The sequence below is a fragment of the Anomalospiza imberbis genome, chromosome 3 (genome assembly GCF_031753505.1).
Source record: "Anomalospiza imberbis isolate Cuckoo-Finch-1a 21T00152 chromosome 3, ASM3175350v1, whole genome shotgun sequence".
Taxonomy (NCBI): Eukaryota; Metazoa; Chordata; class Aves; order Passeriformes; family Viduidae; genus Anomalospiza; species Anomalospiza imberbis.
In genome coordinates, this window is record NC_089683.1 from 5195880 (window position 1) to 5212760 (window position 16881).

Consider the following 16881-nt stretch of genomic DNA (forward strand, 5'->3'; position numbering starts at 1 on the left):
TGGGAATAGCAGTGGGTTCGTAACAGAAGTCTCCTTTTGTTGGCTCTTGCACAAAAGTAAAGCCCTGTCCTCAAAAATGCACACTCTACATGGATAACAGGCAGAGCTGATAAGGAAAAGAAATATGAGAGGTTTAATGAAGGCTGTTATCATGCAGGTGGTAGAATTATAAACAAGCACAACTCAGCTCTCAGGAGTGAAACCTGAATTTCTAGCTGCTAAACCACAGTTTGCCCTGGCCCTGCAATTCCTACACAAAATAGTGATGTATCATTTCCATAGACAGGAAAAGTTAGCAAAACCAGGTAAAACTGTTTTGTTTTGTTTTCTGAGATTAAAGAAAATCTCCTTCTCCTCTAATTATCTGTCTACTCCAGTTGCAGAATCTCAGCATAGTTTTATGAATTATTCCAGCATTTCACAGCAATGTCATGATCTCATAGTATTTGAATTTTTTTTTTTTTTTAAGGTAACTGCTCTGAGATTCACACTTTTTTTCTTCATTGAAAGAGTGGTTAAACTTTGAAATAGGTTACTCAAGGAAGTGGTGGAGTCACTATCCCATCCGTGGAAGTGTTCAAAAAATTACTGGATGTGGCACACGTTCTATGGTGTGGTTGCCATGGTGGTGTTGGGTCAAAAACTGGACTCGATGACCTCGGACACCTCTTCCAACTTTAATGATTCTATGATTTTCTTCCTCCAGGTGTGGGCTTGTGTGCAAATCTGAATGTTTTGCACCCAATATACTCAGCAGCAATCAGTCATATATATCTATACCTATTCAAAGACAGGCCTCTGCTCTTGGTCTGAAGATCAGAGAAAAATTGACAACAGGAATATAATCAACCATTGTTAAATTGCCCTCTTTTCAGTCACTACAACCCTGGTTTTAATATCTTGATTATTACACTTATCTGAAGAGACACTGTAAGCAGCATTAACACTGCTCTACCTGCGTGGTTTTTTTGAGAATGTAGGAAAGTCATGAAGGTGAAATCCTGAGAGTTCAGTGAAATTATTAATGATATTTAATAAAAGAAGCATTTAATCAATAAATTTGTAATGATCTTGTGCAAAACGTAACACAAAGGTTGTGTCCTTTCTGTAAACAGTGGTCTTCATGATGAAATTATTAATGAGACTTACCTTTATTTGAGGAGAAAGAAAGCCATAGTATATACTCAGCATATACAGAGTACATACCCCACCTGCAGAGCTGCCTCCAGCTCTGGGGCCCAGCACAGGAAGGACCTGGAGCTGCTGGAGAGAGTCAAGAGGAGGTACCACGATGATCTGAGGGATGGAGCAGCTCTGCTGTGAGGAAAGACTGAGCAAGTTCAGATTGTTCATCCTGGAGAAGAGAAGGCTTTGGGGTGACCTCACTGTGGCCTTCCAGTGCTTGCAGAAGCTACAGGAAAGATGGAGAGAGACTTCTTACAAGAGTGACACAACAAGGGAGAATGGCTTCAAACTTAAAGAGAGTAGGTTTAGATTGCATATTAGGAAAAAATTGTTCCCTGTGAGGGTGGTGAGGCCCTGGCACAGGTTGCTCAGAGAAGCTGTGACTGCCCCATCCCTGGAAGTGTCCAAGGCCAGGTTGGATGGGGCTTGGAGCAACCTGGCACAGTGGAAGGTTTCCCTGTCCATGGGAAGAGGTCAGAACGAGATGATCTTTAAGGTCTTTTCCAGCCAAAACCATTCTGGGATTCTATGATTCTAGACCCTGAAAAATGAAGAAGAAATATAGAGGGGAAGGCTTATTAGAGGGATTGAAACTGTGCAGCTCATGTAGTAAATCTTGCACCACAACTTTGCCTTTTAAAAACATGTTGTCTATTAGAAAATAATTTTTAAGTAGAAGCTCCTATACTCACTAAAAATGCCTGATTTTGGATACCTCTGACACTGCTGGGTGTCATTTTTCTCTATGTTCTAGATTCTTTCTTCCACAGGAAGGACATTGCGTGGCAAACAGGAAAACTTTATGAGTAACTGTGTGAACAGAACTATTTGTACTTAAAGATCTTTGGAGATGCAACATAGATGTTTTACCCAAGGTCACATAAAGAATCAGTAGCCGAGATTTAAATTCAGCTTGAGTCTGCTGAGTCCCGTTCAAGTGCCCAAACAACGAGGCCACCTTTTCCAACTGATGTTGAATCTGTCATCTGAGACTTAAAATGCTTTGAGGTGACAACAACTGACCCCAAACCCCCAGGTTTTATGCGAAAATATTTTCAAGTCTAAACAGTTATGTTAAATGAACCATTAAAAATTAAGCATTGAAATGAACTGACCTGAACAACGAACTAAAACATGCCTGAGGCATCAAACAGGTTCCTATTTTTTTCCTTTTATTTATGATGGGTGATGTGACAAAAGAATTCACTAAATTCTGAATACTAAATAAATTAGTCATAGCTCAAATGCCACTTCAATATTTTTTCCAGAGAACAACAACCACAGGAGCTTTTCCTCACTTGTGCCCCTTTGGCTCACCTGGTCTTCAAGATGACTCAAAAATGGAGAAAACTGAAAGACAGTGAAATATAAAGAGTCCAAATGCCAAATCCACCAAAACACTTCATCAACTAAGATACAACTGGGTTAAAAGCTGGACACAAATGTCTGGAATTACATATGCAACATTATTCCTCCAATCACAGGAGAATCCTTTTTTTGTGTTGCACTATTAATGCCATAAGTATGGTACGCAAGTCCCTGTGTTTTTGCCTCATTTTGTTTCTGCAATAAAAATATTAGCAGCTATGAATACTTTCTTTTGTGACATATTTCCCAATTTTTTCACTATGAAGTAAAGCAAACCCAAAATAAAATTATATTCAGAAGTCTTCAAGTTTCTGCATATGCCTTAAATCTCTGCTGCTGTTAATCAGTTCAGTAGAGAGAGTAGAGTGATTCTGTGAGTTAGGAATTGCTGCAGAGAGAGAAAGACAGGTGGAAGACTAGAGAACTAGAGAAAACCCAGACAGAAAGGAGGAAAAATAGAGCAGAAACAACAAGGAGAAAACAGAAAAAAATAAAGAATGAGATGGGAGCAGATTCCCCCTTCAAGGCATAAACTTTTTTACTGGTCATAACTGAGGAATTGATTAAGTACAAATGCTGAAGAATTTAAATTCCTTTTAAAGGCCACACCCACCCCTTGAGGTCCTTCCTAAATACTCCAGACATTGATTTATTGTAAGGTGTGTTGTTCTTACTTGTTGATGGAGAGGCAGTCATCAGCTAAGTTCTCAAACTTTAAACCTTTTCATGGATCCACAGGAAATATCTATGGATGGACAAAACCAGGGAGTCCAAAATCTATATCCTGGCCTGCAACACCTGGCTGAACAGGGGTGCTGACTTGTGGAGTCGAAGTTTTGACTAAAAAAGTCCCCTTCTGCTATTCCTTCTGCATATTTCAGAAAACTTTGCATATTTTCCTTGGTTATAATCTCTTTGCTTCATCCCTTTCTTTCCCTGAATGGAAGACAACCAATATTCTCACACAGCTTTAAAATGTGAAAGTGAGTTACAGAGGAAAGATAAATGGGTAGATGAACAATTTTTGAATTATTTGGTAATTCATCTTTGTCAGTCTTTCTCTTCATAAGGCTCTTAGAGTTGTTTTTGTCTTTATCACCCCTTTGTTATTGTGCAGATCAGCTGGAGCGGAATCTGTGTCTCATCTCATGGAATCATGGAAGCATTAAGATTGGAAAGGAACTCCAAGTTCATCAAGTCTTTGACCAAAAAGTCCAGCCTTTGAGGGATTTGATTTGCAGCTGATCAGTGTGGAACACTGACTTCAGCAGTTCTTCTGGAGCAATGTCCATACAGGTTTCATCTCCACCAGGCACCGATATCAAGGTGAAAACCTCCCATCACGGCTAGGCAGGATACTTACACCTTGAGGCTTCAGAATTAGAGCTGATGTTGGTTTTATCTAACTACTGCAGTGAAGAGAGCTGTATAACACTGCATCCTCACCTTTTATTTAATTATTTTTAAACTTGCATCAAAAGGAAAATGGCTCATCACAAGGACTTCTCTGCTCCAGACAGATGAGTCACTCACAGCCCTCGGGTGGATCCAAACTTCTTTGTGTTTTGTTCATCAGCTGGGAATTGTTTGAAGGGCTCAGAGTATAAAAGGGCCGTGATCCCATTTCCTCTGCATGTGTGCAATGGAAAAGGATGAAAGAAGAGAGTTGTTCCACAAGGATCTCTTTGGTGGGGAGAAAAAAAAAGCTAGTGGGGAGTTCTATCTTTCAAAAGTTTTGCAATAATTTTCAGGTTTTGATAAAACATTGCAATTCACTTTCTCATTTTATTTGGCCTCATTGCAAAAGATTACACCTGCTCTTTCTTTAGCCCTTTTCTTCCACAACCTAGGCAAAATAGATCTATTTACCACTACTTTCATTACTTACAATGTCCATTTTTACAAGGTGGTTTACATTGCAGCTTCTTTACACTTGGGGAGATTCAAAAGCCAGCTGGACATGTTCCTGTGAAACTGGCTCTGGGTGTTCCTGCTTGAGCGGGAGGATTGGGCAAGTGAACTCCAGAGGTTTCAACCTCAACGATACCCTGCCTCTAAAACGCTGTGATTCTGGCTTCAGATTTCAGTATTCATGCCAAATCTTCCCTTTCCCATTTATTTCTTGGGCTGTGCTGCCGAAAGGGCTTTCTGGAGAGGCAAAGTTATTCTCTGGCATGTGACAGGCTACAAACCCCACCCTGCTTTGACCCATTCTCCTTTGGGCTGGGTTCACCCTGCCCAAGGAATAGAGCTGCCAAGTCCCTCCTCATGCTGTGTAAAGCAGCCTTGGTGAGCAATGTTTGGTGGGCTACAATTTGTGACAGCTGCCCCCACTCCAGGGAGGTAAAACAGCCTCAAAGAGAATGAGAAACGCTCGAGGTCTCCCTCCCAAAGCTGTAAAAGCTTCCCATCACTCCAGCCACCTCCCACCAAAAAAGCTGAGTGTCTTGACAGAGAAATTTGAAATCCTGGCAACCTTCCATGGAGGAATATAATCTTTAAGGAGCCTCAGAACTGCCCTTGGGCAAATCCTCTTTTCATAGTCAAAATAATAATAATTAATGAAATTCCACAGTATTCAGAAAAAAGGCAATGCTTTTAGAAAATCTCCAGGCTGCCATTCCCAATTATAAATTGCCATATCCAGTAACATCACCCTGATAAAGTGGAAGGCTGATCTGTATAGGCAAGCAAGGATGCATCTAAAGTTGAGATAATATCAACACCTCTCCCTGAAGATATAAAATAAACTGCATCATTTTATTAGATTAACATATGAAAATAAAACTTAGCATCTCTGCCACTTCACCCAAACTAATGCAAAGGAGCTTAATATTTGATTATTAGATTCATCTCACTGTTTGGGGATGTTGATTAACTCTTTCCAGTGAGAAGACTGATATCTCAGTCTAACTGTCTGCCATATACTTCCTAAATTAAATATTTTTTTCTGAAAATAGAGACAAAGAAAGAAAATAAACAGGTAAAGTCTTAAAATTCAGAGTGAAGGGGGGTTCTCGTTTTAATAAAATGCTCTTTTTTTAGAGGTTTTAGAAGCAAACTGCTCTTTGCTTCTCTAATTGTTAATATACAGTGATATCATCCACAGGGTCAGATTAGGTCATCATTAAGGACTGCCATGATACAGTCCAGTGGTTTTTAATATAAATTCATAGAGCCTAGAATATATTGAAGAATTTTACAGCACTGTAAATTTGACCTATGCAATGTTTTTCAAAAATGTCATATGATCCAACCATCAAACTGTGGAATGCATTGATTGGTTCTTCTGATGTGGCAGGTTAAAAAAGTGACATAATTCAATAAGGTGTAAAGTTTATCTGAAATAAAACAGTGTGCTTTTGTGGAAAGAGTAGAGAAGTGTGACTAATGAGAAAATAGATTCTGTTTGCAGAATTGAAATATTTAACCTGAAATCTCTAATATTTGCCTGAAACTATTAGTATTATGTAACCTTTGTTTTTCTGCCCTGCTTTTCCTCTAATCTCAAAATTATGATTTATACTTGTAAAATAACTTCTTACCAATCTTCCTTTATTGTTTTTCAACCAAACATTTGCAATATAGCATTTTTTTAGGGAATATGTCCACAATGACAAGACATATATCCCTGTCATAATGAAGTTAGGAATCAGTATTTGAATTTCTGCACTGAAGTTTAAAAATCAAAGGGATTGTTTTTTACACCTATGATATAAAATGAAGGGGAGAAGGGAAAACATACTCATCTTTCTGGATTTTCAGTAAGTTAGTCCAGAGTTCATCAGCACATTCTGCGTGTTTTTCTGTGCTTCCTAAATAGGGGTAAAATCTATTAACATTACTTTTTAAAATTTTTTTTTAATTCATGAGACAAGATTTTCTTTAAAAAATATTGTGAACTTGAAGGATTTCTCCACTTCAGTCCTGTATTTGCAGCATTTTGTTCAGACCAACTACTGTGGAACTCAGACCAGCTCAGTTCTGACTGAAGCCCTTAGCCCCAGACCATTCCTACTGTTTCTAGCATTGAGGAATCTCAGTCACAGAATTAAAGGAAAGGAAATTAAAGATTGTCTTTAAAGTTTCTTTAAGGTGTTTCAAACCTCCTGTCATGGGCAGGGACAAGAGTGCCATGGGTTAACCCCAGCCATCAACCAAGCACCAAAGCACCATGGAGTCACTCGCTCACTTCCCCACCCACAGGATAAGGGAGAGAATTGGAAGGGTAAAAGCTGGAAAACTCATGGATTGGTATAAAAGCAGTTTACCAGGGAAAGAAAAAAAAAAACACAGATGTATGTAAAGCAAAAGAAGGAATTAATTTACTGCTTTCCAAGGGCCAGGCAATTGTTCAGCCATTTCCAGGAGGGCAAGACCCCATCACAAGTAACAGTGATTTGGGAAGACAAAATCAATCACTCCAAATGTCTCCCCTTCCTCCTTTTTCTTATATACTGAGCATGCTGTCACATTGTCTGGAACATCCCTTGGGTCAGTTGGGGTCACCTGTCCTGGCTGTGTCTCCTCCCTTTCCCATGCACCCCACTCTCCTTGCCAGTATGGCCGTTCAAAAAGCAGAACAGTCCTTGGCCCTGTGTGAGCCCTGCTGAGCAATAACAAAAACATCTTTATATTATCATCACTGTGTTCTGCACAAATCCCAAACACAGCCCCATGCCAGCTACTCTGAAGAAAATTAACTCTACCCCAGCCAAAATCAGCACAGGTTGCTCCAAAACCTGTCCATCCTGGCCTGGAACATTTCTAGGGATGGAGCAGCTGCAGCTTCTCTGGGCAACCTGTGCCAGGGCCTCACCACCCTCACAGGGAAGAATTTCTTCCCAATATCCAATCTACACCTACTCTTGTTAACAGTTCCTCTCCACATTCCTTGTAGGAGCTTTGACCAAGCTGCGACTGGGCAACCCTCACCACCATTCCAGGTTATCCCCTATTCCAACTTCTGGATCAGGCTTCCAACTTAAGAGGTGAACATTTCCCCCTGGCAAGGCACGAGCTGTCTCACATCGATATTCCTGAGGGTAAATACTCTTGCCAGTGTCAGAGTGGTCAGAGTTGCCCTCTGTGAGATAGAGAACATCCAGGGATCAACTCCAGAAGGAATCTACCCCAGTGGAAATGAGAAATGTGCTGCTTTTAGATACCTAAACTGAGCTGAGACCAATCCTGCCCCACCAATGTAAAATGATCGCTTTGAATAAAGTGGTTTGTTATAAACAAATACCCAGTTGTGAACATGTCTTTTTCTCAAAACAAAATTTACAAAATTAGGTGTTTTTTTTCTTGTTTTAGAAAGGAACTGAATTCCTGTATAGTTGATTAAAATATTTATTAGCAGTATTGCCCTTTTGTCCCTTTTCTACTGAGCAAAAAAGCAAAGAAACAACACTCCATCATACCCTTGTACCCGAGCTACTGGTTTTGTATAATATACAGAAAAACAGAGACATTCTAATTCACAAATACTTTTAAAACAGTGGAGAGTCTCCATCAATTGCATTTAAACACCTCCTTGTGTCCCAAAGTTAAAATATATCACCCTTAGCCTTGCAGAAATGTGCTTGTAGAGGGATGATTTATAAATCATTCAGTAACAGACAATGTTACAACTAAAGCAGTGGGAGTTTTGAAATACCTACATCAGATTAGGCTTGTGTTTATTTCAAAAAAAGCTCTGATCTACTTTGGATTTTTGGCAGGCACAACATGAGCCCAACATGAACTACTGTAAATCAAAGCCTTTTTTGAAAGTCAAACTTGGAATGTTTCCAATCTCAATTAAAAAACATTTGATGTCTTTTGGACTTCAATTTTTAAAAAATATTTTTGTTCTTCTCATTTTCTCTGTCCAGACCTGTCCATAACAAAGATGCCACCAGGAACTAATGAAATTGTAAATATTTTAATGTTTATTTTATTTGTGCCCCCTTTTTAAAATGTATTTTTTCTCAGTGATAATATTTTAATAAACAAATTAAAGGAGAAAAACATTCACAGCCATCCACTTAAATTAGTCAAGAGTAACATTTCATATTCACTGAATAGTTTATCTCAGAAATAAGTGGCAGCAGAAAAGATAGAAATCAGGCAGCATTCAAAATCATGAAAGCTATTCAATGGAAGTATTCATGCCTTTTCTCCCTCATCCTTCCAAGATTATGATACACAAATTAGTTATGAATAACTCCACTTGTGTGGTCTAAAAACAAATCCACAAGCAAAAGAGCAAATGTTTAAAGTTAAAGAAACCCTAATATACCAACGTTTTTGGCTCGATAATAAATATTAATATCAGCAGAAGATACGCTGAGAAAACATGTGCCATCCTGGAAAATACACTGCAGCTCTGGGCTCAGGATCTCTAAGGTCTGTGATTTGTATATTTTGCTACTATGGCCATTAGTGTTTCCATAAATGTTATTTTCTGGGTGCAAAGCCTCAGCCAGTCTTCACTTAAATTGTGTTGACACAGGGCTGCAGTGAGATGCAATGTTAACCATCCTTCAACAGAACTAAAAGGTGTTTATTTCTGGACTTGATCCATATCTGTCTCAGCATTTCATACCTTGACTTGCCACATTCAGTGACATTCAATAAATACCTCAGTGAAGTGAATGTCACATAATTTCAGGATATGTTCTTGGCTCTGAGCAGCCGAGGGTTACCTAAGCTTTGTCATAGCTCTGTCAAATCTCAGAGCATGATACATTTCTGTGATAGACCCTGCACAAAACCCTGCAGTGAAAGGAATTTACTGAAACTTTCCCAGTATTTCTGTCTGATTATTTTCTGAGTTGGAGAAGCAAAAAGAGAAGTTTTCAAAACGAGGAGAAGTGAGACCCGGGAATGTGCTCTTTCATGACAAGGTATCTTAGCTTCAAAAACCTCAGTCTAAGTGCTCTTGTGTGAGATGCATTTGTTACCTATAACTTCGTATATTTTAGATGCCAGTGCTAAACCACGAAGAGAGGTGAGCTGACTTGTAGCAGTGTCACAAGAGTGGGAGTCAGTGAAACTCCTGACTCGGTTCTGAGTTTTGTGATTCTAGACACGGTCTCTAGCACATGATACGTGATACTCTTCTCATCCCTGTTTTACTAATTAACTACAAATTGTCTACCCTGACAAAGTGCCATTCAGCTCCAAGCTGAGGAAGCAACATTTCAATGTCTATAGACCAACAGTGCCGGTCTCCATACTCAAATGAGGTGACAAAGATCCCTTTACAGGCAACGTAGACCAGATCAACATGATCAATAACGAAGATTATTTTCCCTTAACAGGATTTTTAGGTGTCCTTCCTGACCTTTGGCTACTCTCCAAAAGAATTTTGATCTCACATAGATCCTTTTATTGTTTCTGCTGATTGGGTTAGGGTGTTTTGTGTGTCTTGGGGCACTATATTTCTATTACGAGGAAAATAAACTATCTTCCAACAATTCTCTATGATCTTTTTGAAGTTTAGCCATTTTGTGTCTAATTTTGTCATCCCTGTCGGCAGAGTCTGCAAACAAGGTCTAAATTTCAACCTCCCATCCTGATTACCAGATGATAAGGGCCAGTATCTCGAGATCAACAAATCTTTAGCTATTTAGTCCTGAGGACAAGCCAAAGCAAAGCAATCGCTGCAGAATCACAGATGATATAAAGTGCTACAGCCATGGGTTATGCAGCTGGGTTATGTGATAAGTGGCAGAGGCTGTCACTCACAGCTTTGCACTGTTTTTTCTCTTGTCCTGTTGCCTGGCACCTCCTCAGCCCCACCTCTGATCTGCAGACCATCTTTGTGCAGTGTCACCAAGCCTGAAAAAGTCAATGTCACTGAGCTGCCACCAAATATGTTCAAAGGAATTCAAGCTGAAGCTTGGATAAATTGGAACTTATTGAAAGGCTCCTTGTTCGCTCTTTTGCGGCAGCCTACATGGTAGGAAAATAAAGATTTTTATGGAAGTCATTAGAAGCTCATTAGATGCTATTAGGAGGTCAGTTTTTTTTTTTTTTGGTACTTATTTCTAAATGTGTTAAAATAATCATTGTGCTAATCTCCACTGTTCTAATAGCCCAGATAGAGAAATAATGATATATTTTTATTAAGATAAGGTGTTAGGGATAAGTCCACATTATCCATAGCTTTGAATAAAAAGAAGACTCAGTTGACTCCCTTATTTTTCCTTTAAGTTTGAATTAAAACCTACCCGACATAGTCATATGTTGCTATACTTTGGCTCTTTTTTAATCACATAATTATTCTTTTTTTTTTTTCATGCTTGCCTTTCAGTATCTCTTTGCAGCATTCCAGCTATGTATTTGAATATTGCAAAAGCTGTGAGTAAAACATTAGAACAAGAGAGCACCAGATAAAAATTCCCATTTGTGGATACAAACCTCCTTAAATTGCCATTATATATTTTGATGATTTCTTAGCCTGTGGGTGCTATCACTATAATTTGCAGTGTATAAGTTTTAATAAGTCAATTATAAATGTAATGTATGCTGAAAATATCACCACGGTAGCAGCTTAATAAACAGAGCCCTTTTTTAATCTTATCCTCAAAACAGAGTTAATGTACCGCTCTTCTAATTTATAATCAAAATGCAAAACAAAATTCAGCTTAACAGTTATAGAGTAGCTGAGGTGCTTCATATCATTAAATTGAAATACCTGAAGGCAAACATGTTCTCTGACTGTAAAAGACACTAACCAGCTACATGTGTATATTGGATTATTCACATATTTGTGTCTGCATATGCATGTATCTGCATTTACTTCTACCTTATCTGCATTTATTTCTACCTACATTTTCAGATAGTTAGGAAACATGTATATACATATTCCTCTAGAGTATAGGATTTCTCAGCAAGGCACAAAATTCATAGAGGAATGAATTTGTCATATCTACATGGTGCAAAAAGGGCATTTTGCAGAATGTATGAAATCTGGTTCTTAATAAGGTACAACAAAACCCCAAGGAAACTCAGACAGTCTCAGCCTTACATGAACATTATTATTATTTTTCTAATTCCCACAGCAGTCAAACCTATGTCTCTACAGGGTATTACAGTCATAACCCATCTTCCTGAAGTGCCTAATTCTTTACATAGCCAACACTTCTGCCTTGGGAAAGGCCAGGTGTGTCCCTGACAGCCAGGTAAATAGAATAATAACCTGATAGAAAGCCTGAATTCTTGTTGATATCCTTCATTTTGGAAAGTTAGTCATCTAAAAATGAGATGTCTACTCTATGTTATTCATTTAAGCTACTTCTCCTCAGTGTGAGAAAATTAATATTTCCAGAAGATTAATATTTCCATCTCTTCTGAGAAACCTGAAAGCTGAAGTTGCCTGGAGTGCTGATTTCTCTCTGCTAATTACACAGGAATCTTTGGTGATTAATGTAAACTGCATGCTTAAAATCAAGGTTGCTTCACTCCTTTCATTCCTCCATCCACAGTGTTACAGGGATGATCAACTTCATAGCAAGTTCAGAATATTGTATGAGTAACCCTTTGTATTAAATATATGTCAGCTTATAGGAAATCAGACTTTCTGTTGCTCTTTTAACACTCAAAGCACTTGATAAAAATTTATTTTCACTTATGTCTTCTGAAAATAACAAAATTACATGAAGGCATAACTCACATAGGATTGCTCAATCCCCTTCAATGACTTCTCAGTTGTTATTCATAACACCGGCACATGGGTATAAACACTATTTACTGAGAGGCAGCAGAATGAACTTGTGGCAGAAGTTAAACCCAAAAGATGCATCATGCATTCTCAACAGAATACTCTTTTTTCTTTCCCATTGCTTTGAATGCTGATCCTATTCCCATTTCCATGATTAACCAGTGTCCACTTTGAGTCCAGTAACATGACATTCTTTTCAAAGTTAATTGCATTTAAAGAACTGTGTGGGAAAATTTGAATTTGACTGAGTGTGTGAAATTACCATTTGTTGTAAGATGGAGGCAAATGAGAGGGATGTCAGATTCAAGTGGTGACATGGATAAGCTCTCCAAAAACATCTGGAAAACCTTGGTTGAGTTCAGTTTCAACTTATACCAGGGAAAGGGCTATACCAGAAAGAAATAAGCAACAAAATAGTTCCAGATACTACCACTGAGCTGGTCTTTCCTCCTCTCAGACTGACATCTCCTAAACCCTAAAGGTAGGATTCAGAGAATGGTTTGATTTGAAAATGACCTTAAAGATCATACAGTTCCAACTCCCTGATATGGAAGGGATCAAGTGACCTCATATTACACATTCATATGATACTTGTCAACTTCTAAGCAGATTATTTTTATAGGAAGTCTTTCCTTTATAAAGGGAAAATAAGTACTTTTAAGACAGAATTCATATGATGCATTACTAATGTCTACTTTAAGAGAAGATGAATAGGAAACTGAAAAAACCAATTTCTCTCTTGTATAGGACAGATAGCCTAGAAAACCCTCAAGGCATCAATGCCTATACTCAATCCCTCTTCAGGGTGTAACTTGTCATGTTCTCAGAATGCTTTTCATTGTAATTTGTCTTGTTCAGTACAGTCAGGTACCTGTGCTCCCCTCTTTAGATGCATCTGTGATGCAGAGGGACAAAGGCGTAGCACAGCACGCCAGCATTCCCTGGGAATCAGTCAGAAGCTGGAGAGTCTATCCTCTATCTTTGTTTTCCAGGAAATTTCTAAATTTCTAGCTCATGGACTACATCTCCTTTTTGTTTGGAAAGTGTTTGGAAGCTGACCAAGATTTGGATGGGTGGGTAATTTTCCTTGTGTGCAACAACAAATAAGAAAGTTGTTGGGGTTGCAGGGTCAGAGGGAATGTCCTGACTCAGAGGGCTGGCCATGAACTTGGACAACACCATCTTCTTTCCATCAGTTTTCCACAGCTGAGATAGAAACAGGACATTGGGAAGAATTTTACTCTTTTATTTTATCAACATAGTAATAACACCCCTGTACCACAGGGAGTGGCTGAGCAATTTTACATCCAGTGTGACTAAAAAGCACAATACTTCATGAAAGAGAGACACATTTTATGACCTTTTCTCAGTTTTGGTTGGTGTTACCTGGGGAAGATGCACTAGATATGTGTTGACAGCCCCTGGAAGTCTTCTCAAGCTGCACAGAGATAAATTGAATTGACAAAAACAAGAAATAGTTTTGAATTGAGATTGGACTTAGGAATTGCAATGGCAGAATAGAAGGAAATTTTTAAAAATTATTTCTTCTATAGGTTCTGAAAACATATTTTGATTTTTGGCAAATTTTTATTTTAAACAGCCTTTATTTCAGTTTTCTACCTGTACTCGTCAAATCTGAACTTTTATGTGTCATATGAACCAAATGCATTTCAAATGCTGTCTACACAGACCATCCAAAATCCGACAGTCTACAACAGTCACTGATGTCCTGTGCTAAGCAGCAAAACCTTTTGCATGAAGGCTGAAGAGAAAACCCCAAACAGCTCAAGTCAGAAAGCATTTGCTCTGACAGATCAAAGAAATTAAATGGAGAAGTAAAGGACATCACAAATTGCAAAATTCAGAACACATAAAAAAGTGGCGTTGGGTTCAGCTGGGGTAAAGCACCATCACTCTGTTCCCAATTCCCAAAAAGCCTTGGATATAACCCAGGATATTCCAAGCATTGCCATCAAACAAACCTCCTGCTAAGGCTCGTTCAACGTGTTGTGGTGAGAAGTTTTTCTATCAAATGGATGAAATTCCTGTGAGAGCCAAGAAAATTTATCAGGGAGCTTTATCTATTGTCAAGGCTAGAGGCAAAGAGTGGGCTCACGTATGAGAGGGTTAAACACAGCAGTCTCTTGAGGGTTTCTATGTCTTGTCACTTCCCTTCTAAAAGTCAAAGAGCTTGAATTGCCCCGACTTTTCCTCTCATCCATGTCCTCAGCAGAGGCAGCAAGCCCAGCCCCTGAGTCCTCAGTCTAGATGATGATACTATCCTCAGCTTTAGCAAACCTTTCTGATTTCCTTATGCAGACATAACTTTACCCCACCTCAGCAATAATTCCAGGCTTCCAGCCAAAGAAATAACCTACTGAGAAATAAGTGAGGACGTGTATGCCAAGACTCACAGATCATTACTTTTCCTGTCCACTCCTCTCCTCCTCTCAGCTTACCTTAAGCTTACATGGAAATCTGGAGAACTTAATGAGAGATATCAGAGATAATCTTTTCCGACACTTGCAAAGCGTGCCTTGCCTTCCAGACAGGATTTCCTCAGTCTGCTCAGTTCTAGATAGGAAACCATCCTTCGGTCTGCCAGTACCACTCAGACACAACAAGGGAGAAAGGGGCATTACACAGAACATTTTCCACTGCTGTGCCGTATCTCATTTACTCTTGCTACTGAAAGACACAGCCTCTAATTAGCTCGTCCAGCTCTGCTCTTTCTTTTTTTAATCTGAGATGGAAAAAGGAAATAAAAAGTCATTTATTACCGACTAACATTCATTAAAACTTGTAACTAGTTTGTTTATTGAAACCAGACGGCATTTCCTCCCCTTTCCAACCTGCCACTGTGTGGTATATTCACATATAAGGCATCAATAATTATACAATGCATTACAAATGAGCTTTTAAAGCCAGGATGCAAATTAGGCATGTAAATGTGGCTTCTAAATTGGCTATGTTAATATGAAATATGATTCTTTCTAATAGAGTGGGAGTAAGCCCCAGTGGTATTGATCTTTTCCCTTTTCTGCTTGAAACCCCCTAGTTAAGCAGCAGTGTCTTTTCACCTCCCCTCGCTGAGACTCATCTGGTCAAGTCGAACTCTTTCCTCTTATTTGCCTGCGCTGAGCCATGAGCACTAAATGAAGCGAGTAATTTGGTGCATTGTTGGGGGGGACGGGAGGAGGGGGACTGGGGAAGGGGGGCAGCTGACAGTGAATGGTGTCAGCTGCAGAGGCAGCAGAAAAAGCCGACATCTTAATAAAACAGCCTCGGGCAAAATCCCATTAAAGCCTTCAGAAGCTTGTTTCCCTGCAGTTGAGCAGGTAGGCGTCGTGCACTGCGTGGCAGCCCTGAGTGCTCTCTGGGAGCCCAGTTCAAAAAAAATAAAATAAAAAAAATAGGGGGGAAAAAAATGGAGTGCTTTTTTTTTCACCCCCCCCTCCTCCCTTTTCACCCCCCTGATCCAAATCATCCACCAGCCTCTGCTCCTCAGAGTCATTTGCAAGGCAGAGAGAGAGAGGGAGGGAGGGCGAGGGAGCAGGGAGAGCGTGTGCGCCTTGATGTGCGGGGCCTGAGCGGCTGTGCAGCGGCAGGGGCTGCTGGCGAGCGCTGCTCGCCCATTAGCGCTCCAGCGCAGACCTCGGGCTGACCTTTGGCGAGCAGAGGGAGCGGGGGGACACGGCCGGAATGACAATGAGGACATGGAGGGGCACCGCTCGCCGCAGCCGCCAACCTGAGGACGGTGGCACCGCTGGCCCGGCGGGATGGGACGTGGAGGGGGCAAGGCTGAGAACAATGGGAGAGGATAAAACTCTCCCCCAAATCTCTGCTCTTCTAGCATCAATTCCTGCTAGATATTTGCGAGGAGGAGTTGATGCCTTAGGATTTTAGCTTTTATATTTTTCATATATTTGTAATCCTTCAATTCTTTAGTGTATAGCTCTAAATTCCATGTAGAGTGTTAGCTGCTGTCTTCACATTTTGGTCAGATGAAACTGTTCCTCTCTAAGCCTGGGATTCAAGGGCACCTCACTGTCTCAGGCCCCGAGAAGTGTAAACAAAAGTAGGTTGGGGTGCAGCAAACTTGGGGTAAATGACTTCATTACCTGAAGATGTAATTGGAAGATTAACCCCCAATATGCAAATAGACCAAACTCATAAAAGTATGAAAACACATGACCTGTCATCCATTTTTTTGGTATAGCCCCTGGAGGGGGGGCTTCGTCTGTCCTAAATGTACATGAAGGCCCTTGAGGTAGATTTATTCTCTTATTCTTTTTATTCTCTTGATTTTGTCTAGACACAGTTTTTAGGTATTCCCAAAAGGCATCAAAATCACACCGTGCATGTTTTGCTTCAAAGAGCAGCGGATGGACATAATTCAGACACCACAATGCCAGGGACAGGACAGGACAAGCACACAGATCACTTATGTCCTTCAGCAATCATAACTTCAATAAGCAAAAAGACCCAGACACGATTAAAATGCACAATTAAAATTTTTTTCAACCCCTTTTCAGCCTGGAGATACCTCCTCAGTGCCACACACAACCTTTGCTTGATGATGCTTCTTCTTCTTCATAGATGAATTCTGGGTGTAT

At 39.7% G+C, this 16881-nt stretch overlaps 1 long non-coding RNA gene across 1 annotated transcript; it reads right to left on the reverse strand.

The window, feature by feature from the left end:
• Window positions 1-14724: 14724 nt before the first annotated feature.
• LOC137470168 (uncharacterized) lies at window positions 14725-16163 on the reverse strand. The gene is made up of 2 exons (XR_010996923.1): window positions 15931-16163; window positions 14725-15008 (listed from the first exon to the last, which is right to left on the reverse strand). It is a non-coding gene; the product is annotated as an uncharacterized lncRNA (long non-coding RNA).
• Between the last annotated feature and the right edge of the window lie 718 nt (window positions 16164-16881).